Consider the following 13,030-nt stretch of genomic DNA (forward strand, 5'->3'; position numbering starts at 1 on the left):
GTTTTTTTTTGGTTTTTTAATCCTTTCAAACTGTTTCATAAAAGTCTTCATGAATTTAAAGAAGTTCTTCATGAATATTAATTCAAACATTTAGGAAGGCCTTCCTATACTTTAAACAGTCCTTCCTAAATTTGAAGGAATCATTCATATATGATAATTAGACTACAAATCTCATATTTTACAAATAGAATGAAATAACAAGTTTTCGGGTGAAAACTACCTTTGATAATCAAAATTCTCATATCCTCTCTCTTTCTTAAAAAACCCCGTGTTCTATTTCCGTTACCACTATACATTTGGTCTATTTAATTTCAGGAAGTATACAATAGTATTCAGGAAGGCATAAATGAAACCAGAACCATTAATGCATCGGAAATTGTGATCTTATAATAATCATGGAGCTGTTTTTGTAAGTTCACACGCTTTTCTGGATACAACAAGATTGAGAATCTGAGATAGTGTTCTATTATTGCCAAATTGAACAGAAGAGTCCTAAGACTAATGCAAACAACTAACATTCACATCAAAAGGGATATTACCTATAAAGACTGTCCTCTTAAGAGCATTCAAATGAGCATCAACCTGACTTTTCCGTTTCTTACGAGGCTATCAATCTGAATATAATATAAAACCATCAATCAATTTACACAACTCCTTAAACTCAAACACATAAACAAAAAGGCTAAGAGGTTATATTACCAAAGACATGTTATGTGACAAAGAAGCTTTAACATAATTCTCTGTTTCAAACAGATTGACATTAGTCTTTTCTTCACTAAACCTTCAAAATCAAAATTACAATACATGGTTTCAAGCACAGGCCGTAAGCTTTCTCATCGATTTTGTTTCAGCATTATAGTTCATTTCCTTTTCCTCTTCGACTAATCAATTGAAAAAACAAACAAAATTAACAATTAAACACAAAACTCAATCTAAATAACTCATCTTTAAGCGATAGGAAACTCACATTGATAATAGGCACATGACGTATCCTCACGGATTCAATTACACCCAAATTACGGATTCAATTACACCCAAATTACTAAATCTCCTCAAGATGAGTTTTTTTTTTCTTAACCTTGACAAATTCCCAACGAAAACAGTTCTAACAAGCTTACTCTCATCACCAAATCCTTCTTTTAAAACCATCGGATCAGCTACTTCATCAGCTTTCTTCCTCTTCTCACCAACCTCCTTCTCCTCCTTCTCCTTATTCATCTCCTTATTTGTTCCCAATCTCATATCTCTTCCTTTTCTTCCTTTTTGAATCCAATCCAGTCTCTACAACAACCTCTGAATTAGTCTCTTTCTCAGAATCTGAAAATTTAGTTTCTTTTCCTTTTTAGAAATTTTTGTCTTCACAGAGAAAATTGTTACTTCTTCATCTTTCTCCTCCTTTTGTTTCTTCTCACCTTTGATTTTTTGAGATTGTTTTCGCCAGAAAGAGTTATTGTCGGAGAAGAGACTCTAAATCTGGAGCTTTCACCTTTAGCCACATCACCGGTGAAGAGAGTTGTGAATATACCTAATTTAGTCTAAGGTTCACCGTTTTGAGATTTCGCCTCCGTTTCCTTCAATTATTTTATTATCTAAATAAAAATATTAATATTTACTAATGCTACTTTTGGAACTTTTGAGCATGTTTTTTGAGCATGTGTACTAACTTTGGAATAAAAACTTCGATAAGTGCTATTATAGGGTATTTCTCTTTAACTTTTTATGTTTTCTCCTTTGATGATATATTATTCATTTATTTTCAATTGTTTCCATTATAACAAGAAAGTTACTTTTTAAAAAGGGATATACGTAGGTTATATAAAAGGTGACTTTTTAAGTTTTGTGTCACATAAAACAGTCGTTAAACTTATTTCAATTGACTCAAATATTTGACGTAAGAGTAAATGTCGTATGTAACTGATGCTAAAATAATTAACGTCATAGATTATTACGATGAGTTTTACAATGATTCTATTTGGTTTATATCGGTTTAGTATCAACAGTCAAGGTCAATAAAAACCGACATTAATCGACACCTTTTTTGTAGTGAAATTTAAGATGAATTGCAAGCTCGATCATGATCTAAAAAAACTGGAAAATAAAAATTCATTATTATTTATTTTTATTACATCTTCATTTATTTTTAAAAACCTACCAATTTGGTATTTTGTTTCGTAATTTCAAATTTATATAATATCGTTGATAGAATATAGCGGTTGATGCGACGTCACAAAATAAATTGATCAGAAAATATTAGAAAAAATTAACACATTGGAATACGTCGATTAATCTACGTCACAATCTAAGACGACGTAATTTTTTTTAAAACAAGAAATTTGCCATCGGTTTATAAACCAACTGAAATTTCATTAGAGACGCATTTCACTTTTAATGTTTTCTCCTTTGATGATATCTTTTGCATTTATTTTGCAATTGTTTACATTATACAAGAAAGTTAATTAAAAAGAGGATATACATAGGTTATATAAACGATGAATTTTTTAAGTTTTGTGTCACAAAAAACAATCGCTAAACTTGAAGAAACAGAGTATCTGTACGAGTTACAAGCTGTCGCGGAATGTACCTGAAGGACTTTAGACAAAGCGGGAAAGTGTCAAGTTGTCTTTGTCAGCACAACACCTTGAAGACAGTGCGGCGCATCGAGCATGGAGATGTTGAGCATGGGCGAAAAAGGTGTCAGGCTAAAAGGTGTTCGTTGGAAGCTACAAGTAAGTGGCTTGTTGAAGTCAACATAATGATGAGGTTTCTCCTATGACTCGTTGGACAAAGAGAGGTTCTTGAAGGACATGAAGCATAGGAGGATTTGCTGGATAAAGAAGAGTATGGTGAAGATTTTTGCTGTCTATAAAAGAGAAGCAAACACATCCTTGTTCGGTTAGCACTTTTATAGAGAGAAAAATGTGAGTTTAGATTTAAGCAAGAGAAATCATATTGCTTAAGGGTTTCATCGGTGAGTGAATAAAGAGTGAACATAGCTGTTGCTGTGCAGGTAAGGTTGGGTAGATTATGATTTATTCAGTGGCAAACCAGCTGTTGTGATTTTGCATAAAACTGATCAAACAAGCTTGTAAGATAGTTGTTTGAGAAATTCTTAATAAAGCTCAGTTTACTGATTTTCTGGTATTCGTGTATTAGTATTTAAGGTTCTAGTTATTTCAATTGGTATCAGAGCGGGAAACCGATCTGAGACTGTCGTCTCTACACAGGTTAGATCCTAAGTTATGGAACCAAATACTGATGGTACGGGTGCAAGTAAGAACATCATGCTGGATACTAAGAGATATGGGTATTGGAAAGTTCGAATGACACAACTCATCATAGGCCAAGGAGAAGATGGGTGGACAGCTGTAGAAGAAGGTTGGGAACCTCCATTTGATACAACAGAAGATGGAGTTGAAATCCCAAAACCTAAAGCCAGATGGACTATTGACGAGAAGAATCTGTCAAAATTCAACGACCAAGAGCCATGAATGCCATCTTCTCTGGTGTGGATGAAGACGAGTTCAAACTCATTCAAGGATGCAAGTTTGCAAAACAAGCCTGGGATATTCTCCAACAATCTCATGAAGGAACGTCAAGTGTTAAGAGAACGAGACTTGATATGTTAGCTACTCAGTTTGAATGTCTGAAGCTGGCTCCAGATGAAACAATAGTGAAGTTTAGCTCAAAGCTCAGTGCCATAGCAAATGAAGCTGAAGTGCTTGGAAAGACCTACAAGGATCAAAAATTGGTGAAGAAACTGCTAAGGTGTCTTCCAGCCAAATTTGCTGCCCATAAGGCTGTAATGAGAGTAGCTGGCAATACTGAGTCAATGACTTTTGCTGAACTGGTCGTTTTACTAAAATCTGAAGAAATGGAAGCGGATGAAGACAAAGCGAAACCGTCTAAAAGCATTGCGTTTCAGGCCGATCAAAAACCTGATCAGTTTCAAGAAATCAAGGATAGCATGTCCCTGCTGGCCAGAAATTTTGGTAAAACATTGAAAAAGTTGAGAGAAACAACAACAGAGATGCACGACGTTGGAGTAATTCATAAGGAGACAAACCCAGTGGTAGATCATCAAAACCAGATGCTGACTATTCTGCTAAGAGAAAGGAGATTCAGTGCCATGAATGTGGAGGCTATGGTCATATCAAACCTGAATATCCAGTTACCAAACAGAATGAGTTGAAGTGTCTTGAGTGCAAAGGCATGGGACACACAAAGTTTGAATGTCCTAACAAAACCAGGTCAAAGGAGAAATCTTTGTTGAGCTTTAGTGACTCCGAGTATGATGAGGAAGGGGAAGAACTGCTCAACTTTGGTTCTTTTACAGTCAGTGGAGATAATGTTCATATAGGAGCTGATTCTGACTCAGAGAGTGATGAAGAAGTCAATCCTAAGGAGGAATACAAAATTCTGTATGACAGTTGGGTACAGCTAAGCAAGGATAAACTTAAGCTTATTCAAGAAAAGCTCAGATGAGGAAGACAGTGATGAGACCGAAACTGGCTGAAGAAGTTAGTGTATGCCCGTATGTAGGGGGAGTAGTATACGTAGGAGTAGGACTTATTGGTTGTTTTTAGTCTGAAACTCTCTAACGGTTATGTATTGCATCTATGGCTGCAGAACTCTTCTTCTTTTGTTTCTACTCGGTTATGTATTGAACATTTTGCTGCATTGAAGTATTTGAGTAATCTTTATGGTACTTGGTTTAGCTTCCCTCTTGTCTTTTGGTCTGCACCACTAACTTGCTACAGGAAGCTTGAGGCACACACTCAGATAAAAAGGGGGAGATTGAAGAAACAGAGTATTTGTACGAGTTACAAGCTGTCGCAGAATGTACCTGAAGGACTTCAGACGAAGCAGGAAAGTGTCAAGTTGTCTTTGCCAGCACAACACCTTGAAGACAGTGCGGCCCATCGAGCGTGGAGTTGTTGTTGAGCATGGGCGAAAAAGGTGTCAGGCTAAAAGCTGTTCGTTGGAAGCTACAAGCAAGTGGATTGTTGAAGTCAACATAATGATGAGGTTTCTCCTATGACTTGTTGGACAAAGAGAGGATCTTGAAGGACATGGAGCATAGGAGGATTTGCTGGATAAAGAAGAGTATGGTGAAGATTGTTGCTGTCTATAAAAGAGAAGCAAACACATCCTTGTTTGGTTAGCACTTTTATAGAGAGAAAAGTGTGAGTTTAGATTTAAGCAAGAGAAATCATATTGCTTGAGGGTTTCATTGGTGAGTGAATAAAGAGTGAGCATAGCTGTTGTTGTGCAGGTAAGGTTCGGTAGATTAGGATTTATTCAGTGGCAAACCAGCTGTTGTGATGTTGCATAAAACTGATCAAACAAGCTTGTAAGATAGCTGTTTGAGAAATTCTTAAAAAAGCTCAGTTTACTGATTTTCTAGTGTTCGTGTATTAGTATTCAAGGTTCTAGTTATTTCAAAACTTACTTAAACTGACTCAAATATTTGACATAAAAATAAATGTCGTTTGTTAAACTGGTGCTAAAACACTTAATGTCATATAATATTACAACGTTTTTAAAATGATGCTATTTGGTTTAAGTCGGTTTAGTATCTAATACGACCACAGCTGGATTCTCAATCCTCGCACATAACACACATAAAAAAATCTCACCGGAACCTCATAATTCTGATGAGACAACCCGCGTAAAAATTGCTCCTTACAAAAACTTCTACAAATATAGGTTAGGTCCAACTAACCTTTACTCAGCATCCACAGAACACAATTATATGAACGTACTTCATCTCCACAAACACATTACATTCATAGACTCCAATCATTCCGCATCAGACTCCTTTGACATCCAAAAGAAGCTTCACTTAAACACATTTCCTAAACACCACCTCATCTTGGTACTTAGTAGCACAATCAATCACCCCTAAGACCATCTCCAATAGTTTTCCCTATCTTTTTCTCTATAATAGAGGTTAATTTTACTCCAATCCACCTCTATTATAGAGAAAAAAAATAGAGATGGGTTGGAGATTCTCTAAGAGACCAACTAACAAGAGTGATGGGATGGAATACTCTATTCCGCTCCAGCCACGGACTTCACCTCACTCTAACGCCATCCGTTCTCCAACGGCTAATCAAACAACAACATGATGGTCCCAAACATACCACAAAAATCTCTAGAAATCCTTCATATTAAAACCCGGTTAATTCACAAACTAACCGTTCATTTCATTTCCTCCATATGGGGCTTGTAGTACCACGAAGCTCTCCACCAAATTTCAGTCAAATCTGACTCTGTTACATCCACCAAACGTTGCACCATGGTGTTGAATGACACCAACCCAGAAATCACGACCAGAACCTCCCTTCAAGCTACCTTTCACAAAAAAACTCTAATCCTTCGCTACTATTGATTCCCTAATCGAATAAACACCAAACAACACGACTTACCATGAAAAGGAGCTACAAAGAGTCTCCACACTCTCTCACTCACATATCCAGACATCGAGACACCACGTTAATACCATCCCTCTTGTCTTTCTCTCTCCCGTGAGCCTCCTTCTCCATTGTCCTCCACCAGGAGCGTCGAGCCTCCTCTGCATCTGTCCCCAAACGTAAACGACACTGCTCCCTTCTCTTCTACTCTCACGGCACAACCGGAACTCAGCCCTCTCTGCTTCTCACACCACAACCAAACTCGGCTCTCTCTCTTCTCTCCGAGATATCTCACGGCTCACACTGAAGGCAACAACAACCAACACAACTCCGTCTCCTTTTTCCCCTACCATTCGTGGCTGCGACCCAAGGATGTAAGAAGAAGAAGAAGATCCCCACCCCTCATAAACTTAGGCTCTTGGTTTAATTTCCCCAAACCAGCAAACCGACCGCAAAATAAAAACAAATCGCAGCCCAAACCAACTTGTGGTGTCGAGTGACACCACCCCATGGTGTTGGTCGACACTAAAACCAAAGTTGGTTTGCAGGCGTTACAATATCAACGTTCAAAGTCAATAACAACCGACGTCAACCAAGACATTTTTTTGTAGTGCAATTAAGATGAATTGTAAGATAATTCATGATCTAAAACAAAATTCAAAGTAAGCTTTCATTATTTTTTGGTTTTTTATTATATCTTCATTTATTTTTAAAGCCTACCAATTTGATTTTTCGTTTCGTAATTAAAATTTCTGTAATATCGCTGGTAGAATAGTTGTTTTAAACAATCCAATTTTTTAGGTAGAAAAATCTTATCACAATTGTTGAAGAGGAAAAAGGAATGCAAAAGGGAAAAGTCACATGAGACATATCACAAAGTCGTTTTTATAAGAGATATGTTTGTCCTAACACATCACAATATATCATTTTGTTCCATTTATGTGTTATTTGTATAACTAATGCACTATTCTACCCAGTTTCTCAAAATTCAATAGATAAGAGGGATCCCAGTTTCTAACCAACAAGTAGGCTGCCCACACATCATTTGGAGCTGTAAATTATTTTATGATGGGATCCCATCCAAAACCAGAGCTTAAGCTTAAAATTTCATAATACACATTATATTCCCTTCTTAAAGACTTCATTCAATTTAAGTAATTCGTGTAAGTCTTATTGCATTTAAGGTTTTTATTTAGCACTAGATGAATACCCGCACTATGCGCGGACTTATGACTTACAATACTTTAAATAATTTTGCTACTAATTTGTTTTTTTTTCTGTTTTGTGTAGAGTTTATCTTTGTTTTTCTTTTTATATTGTGGATATCTTGAAAACTATAATTTGACGTTGATTTTTTTGAAACTTCACGTAGGTTTTCTCGTTTTGTAATTTAATCATTAGATCATGAACAATTTTGTTTTGTATTTTATTAAGAGAAATTAAGAAATTGGTTCGTTTATGTTGATGATAGTAATTTAATATAAATGTTAAAGCTTTTATAAGAAGTAAAATATACAAATAAACTCTATATACAGAAAACTTTTTACAACCAAATAGGAAAATTATAAAGTAAGATCTTTTTAGAGTTCTATAGAAAAGTAGTGAAAAAAAAAAACATTAACCAAATGGAAGTACACCCATGGACTATATTGGGTTCATGTACAAAAAACTACAGCTCTTATGCATAAAATCGGTAAACAGAAAAATCCCTTGAATGAGACTGAGAGCCTATTGATTTAGTTCAATTCAGTCGGTTTTTTGGGTGGATAATCTAATCAATGCCGTCTCTACACAACAATTAAAGAGTTATGTCCCCCCTTTTCTATGCCCATGTGACCAGTTGTTTCTATCAAAGTTGAAAATACAAGTTCTTCCGCCATACAAAAAGGCAAAACAGAGTCAAAAATGATTCCACAAAGAATATAGAGTAACAAATGAGACCATTATTCTTTGATATCATGACACGACATTGTTGACAATACATACACTCACAAATTCTGTATCTTCTCTTGGTTTAGGATTTTCCCGCTGTGAGTTCTTTCAAATTTAATATTAGGCAACCTCGTCTCAACAACATCACCTCTGCTTCATTATCCTCACATTATCACTTTTTTTTTTGTTCAAATGCTTCTTATTAAGATCTCCCAGCTTCATATATTTTTTTGGCTCAGCTCGTAAAGCTGCTTCCCCAATACAAAAATTGCTAATTCTTTAGCAATTTAATTATGGCTTCGTACCCACATTGCATCAAAACTTCTTGGTATACCATCCAAATCAAACTTGATGGTAACACATATAATTTTCCTAAGACCTACATACAATATAAACATGTTTCATACAATATACAAAAAAGGTTAATCTAAATTCCAAGAATTGAAAATGTTTTAACCCAAAATACCTTATACTGCAGTGAAGAAGCAACTCAAGTTATATTATTCGCCGAAGACCAATTTGCGTTGGAAAGCTTAAAACCGAGCTGGATAAAGAACAACAAGCATAAATCTAACCAGTATATGATGTACAAATTGTAGAATTGGCAAATAATTTGACCTTTATAAGATACTACTTAGTTAATGTCCATCTTACGATCAGATAAATTGATATACTGCATCTTGGGACGTTGTAGCCAGGGAGAACTATTGTATTCTCCTTTGACTATAGGATCGAGATTACAAAGAGGTACTATGCCAAACAATGAAGCATGATATATCATGGTTTTTGTGGTTTTTAACCATGATATAAGTGTATTTTTTGAGTCTTTTGATTTGTTTTATAGGTTGTTTTTGAGTCTTTATAGGTTTTAGGTACTCATTGACACAGATGGAACACTAAGGAGCTAAAAGAGGATGATTTGGAGCATAATCAAAACATGCAACGAAAGCATCGATCGATGCAGATGCCACAAGTCAATCGGAAGTTTTCTCCACAAAAGCTTTAGAAGATTTACAAAATTTACCCAAGTTTCCCTTATTTGCAATTAAGGCCCAATACGTGTTTTAGAGTATTTATAGGATTTTTATGGTCATTGTTTAGACCTAAGTTATTTTCTAGTAATTTTGATTCCAGCCACCTTTTTGATTGAGAGCTTTTGGGAGAGACATATCTGATTTCATCTATAGAGAGAAGATTCTTGAACTCCCTTCTTACTTCTTAACATCAATTGCTTATTATTCAGAAAAGATGTTTTGTTCTTCATTAAATATGTCTGAGTAGTTTGCTTGTTAGGTTTAGGGTTTTTCATAGGATTTTTATGGTTTATTAGATCTGTTAATTTTAGGATTCTTTATTTTCTGTGATCTTCATCTTAGGTTGTTCTTCATATTAATTCTTGATTGATCACCTAGAATTAATACCTAGGAAAATAAATTGATATGAGAATATAATTGATTTTCCTGATTAAACCTTTTGACGAACAAAATTATTTCTTGCAAAGAGATTTGATTTAATAATTTTTTGAACAATCTAAACTTGTTTTTAAAGCTGATTTTTAACCTTGAATTTTGCAAAGAGATTTGGATTTTCTGGTTTTAAAATTTAGATAATATTTGCAGTGAGAACTGATTTATTTTACAAGAGTGTTTAGAGTTCTAGATCTGATTTTTAATTGCTTGAATCATAATTTATTGATTGATTTAATATCCCATAAATTCCTGAGAATTTTCCTAGGCCTAGCTCTTTGATCCTTTGAATTTTCAACACTTTTAAATTCTGTTTTTGCATTGTTTTTAATTTAATATTTTGATTTAGCATAATTAAAAGAGTAATAAGTCTATTGTGTGAACTAGAGTCTCTGTGGATTTGACCCCTAGAGTATTACAACTGCAAGGCTGTTAGTACCACTAGGGTATTAAAATTTAGGGTATTACAATTTGAGCATATCAAATTTTGGCGCCGTTGTCGGGGACTCTTTTGATTCACCATTAGATTAAAGTCTTTGATTTTGTCTAAATTTTTCTTTTTCTATTTTACTCACACGCTTTTGTTTCTTTTCTCTTGTGTGTTTCAGGTACATGTCTAAGCCTAGCACCAGGAAGAATCCTACTGGTCCGGTTATTAAGTACAAACCAAGAGTTAGGACAACTAGAGCATGATAACACAAAAGCAGCCAAGTCAGTGAAGATGACCAATACAATCATATTGAGACCTGATGAGGCTGGAGTTTTGAGGGATCAAGAGGGTCATGTGCGCAACAAACAAGGCCAAAAACTTGATGCTGATGGACGGGTTATTCAGGAAGAACTCGTCGAGATCGGTGAGAATGCAGGTTGCATCGGTCGACGCAACCTTGGCATCGATCGACACAACCAAGAAGGCATCGACCGACGCAATGCTGGCGTCAATCGATGCAATGCCAGAGCTGGTACGAATGGTGCAGATTTGGATGGTAATGACCAGCAGATTCTTCAGGGCAGACGGGACAACAATGGAGAGCTTGTCAAGACTCTTGCGGACTTTAACATACCAGACTTGTTCTATGAGAACCGCTCCGCAATTGTCCCTCCTCCATTCCCAAGGAATGATTTTGATCTGAAGCCTGCCTACTTTGCTCTTGTTGGACAAAGGTCATTCCAGAACCTGGCACATGAGAAGCCTCTAGACCATATTGAGCATTTTGAGGATATAGTCACAAGTATCAAAGCTAATGGAGTCACAGAGGACTATCTCTACTACAAGCTTTTCCCCTACTCTCTTGCTGGGGAAGCTTCTCATTGGCTAAGGCAACTCAAACCAGGATCTCTGAAGACCTAGAATGATATCAAGGTGGCGTTTTTGAACTACTTCTATGATGATGTGATGTCTGATGAGCTGAGGATTAAGCTCTCCACCTTTAGAGAGACTGTCCACATCATGGGTTTTCAGAGGTGCAATTGATTAGTATCTTCTTCAGTGGTATTGATTGGAGGTATCAGATGGATTTGGATGCTGCTAGTGATGGGAACTTCAAGACAAAGTACCCAGATGATGCTGAAAAGTTGATAGAAAGGCTAGCATCAAGCAACAGTACCAAGAATGCAGACTTAGAGCGGAAAAGAGCACATGAAGGGTATGATTCAAATCAGTTTGCTACAGTAAATGCCAAGCTGGATACAGTGCATAACCTTCTTGTTGGAAAAAAGTCAGTCCATTTTGCTGAGGATGTTGAGATTTTTGAGACAGAGACGCAGAATGTGGAAGAAGATGTCAACTTTGTGTATGGTAATCAAGGACAAAAGTTTGGAAATGAGCAAGGCAACAGACCTTTCAATGGAAACAACCAGCGCAATAACTATCAGTCTAGTTCTACAGGCTACATTCCTAAGCAAGACTATCAGAAGCAGCAGCAGAGCAGTGGTTACACCAGGACCTATGGCAACTCCTCTTACCAATCTCCTCCTCCTAAGACAACTGAGAGTAGGATGGAGGCAATGCTTGAGCAGATCCTTCAGGGGCAGGAACAGTTGACAGTAACATTCAATGGAAAGATTGACAATGTCTATACTGAGCTTACTGACAAGTTTGATTTATTGAATGTTCAAGTTAAGAAGCTGGAGAGCCAAGTTGCACAAACTGCTGGAGCTGTGAAGAGACAAGAAGGATACTTACCAGCAAGAACTGAATCCAACCCTAAGCAGTCCTGCAATGTTGTGACCTTAAGGAGTGGTAAGCAGTTACAGTCTGAAGCTGAGAAGAAGCAAAGATCCCAAAAAATACAGGAATTGGTCGATGAGGATGATGAGTTTGACGATCCGGAACCAGCATTGACCGATGCAGCTGCAAAGCATCGATCGACGCAACCCTCAGTGGTCGTGGAAGAATTGACTCTGCGTGACAGCATCAACCGATGCAACTCAAGCATCAACCGATGCAACTCAAGCATCGACCGATGCAACTCAAGCATCGACCGATGCAATGTCCAGACCAAGGCAGAAATTACGAAAGCTCTGATTCCAGTTGTTGAGAGAGTGTACAAGCCTAGGGTTCCATTCCCTAAGAACCCAAGGAAGTCTAAGCGGGAGATTGATGATGCTAAGTACAAGGCTATGATGGATAAGCTTATTATTGAGTTACCATTGATTGATGCAGTTAAGACTTCTCCAATGCTTAGGAGATATATCAAGAGAATGGTAACCAAGGATTTGAATGCTGAGCAAGGAGTAATGATGATTTCAGCTCAAGTCAGTGCCATCATTCAGAACAAGATCCCAGAAAAACTTCCTGATCTAGGTAGTTTTGTTCTTGATTTTACAATCTTCAATGAGAAGTTTGCTAGATCTTTGTGTGATCTTGGTTCCATTGTCAACTTAATGCCTAGATCAGTAGCACTCAGCCTTGGGATGACAGATTTCCAATCCACCAAGATTACTCTTATACTTGCTGACCGTTCATTTCGCATTCCTGATGGTATTCTTGAAGATGTTCCAATTAAGATTGGTAATTGTTTGATACCAACTGATTTTGTGGTCTTGAAGTATGAAGAAGAGCCTAAGGATCCTCTCATCTTGGGAAGGTCATTCTTAGCCACTGCTGGAGCTATTATTGAATTCAAGAAAGGACAGATTGGCCTTACTGTTGAAGACTTGCAGATGCGTTTTGACATGGATAAGCTGGTTAAGAGGCCAACAATAGATGGTATAGTG

General features: G+C 36.6%; 1 pseudogene across 1 annotated transcript; it reads right to left on the minus strand.

Annotated features, from left to right (window-relative positions):
- Window positions 1-603: 603 nt before the first annotated feature.
- Window positions 604-2,658, minus strand: LOC147931043 (uncharacterized; annotated as a pseudogene). Its single transcript, XR_015573704.1, has 3 exons — window positions 2,638-2,658; window positions 968-1,571; window positions 604-881 (listed from the first exon to the last, which is right to left on the minus strand). The product of XR_015573704.1 is annotated as an uncharacterized LOC147931043 (transcript).
- Window positions 2,659-13,030: the final 10,372 nt, after the last annotated feature.

Source organism: Camelina sativa, chromosome 12, assembly GCF_030686135.1.
Source record: "Camelina sativa cultivar CO46 ecotype springtype chromosome 12, ASM3068613v1".
Lineage (NCBI taxonomy): Eukaryota > Viridiplantae > Streptophyta > Magnoliopsida > Brassicales > Brassicaceae > Camelina > Camelina sativa.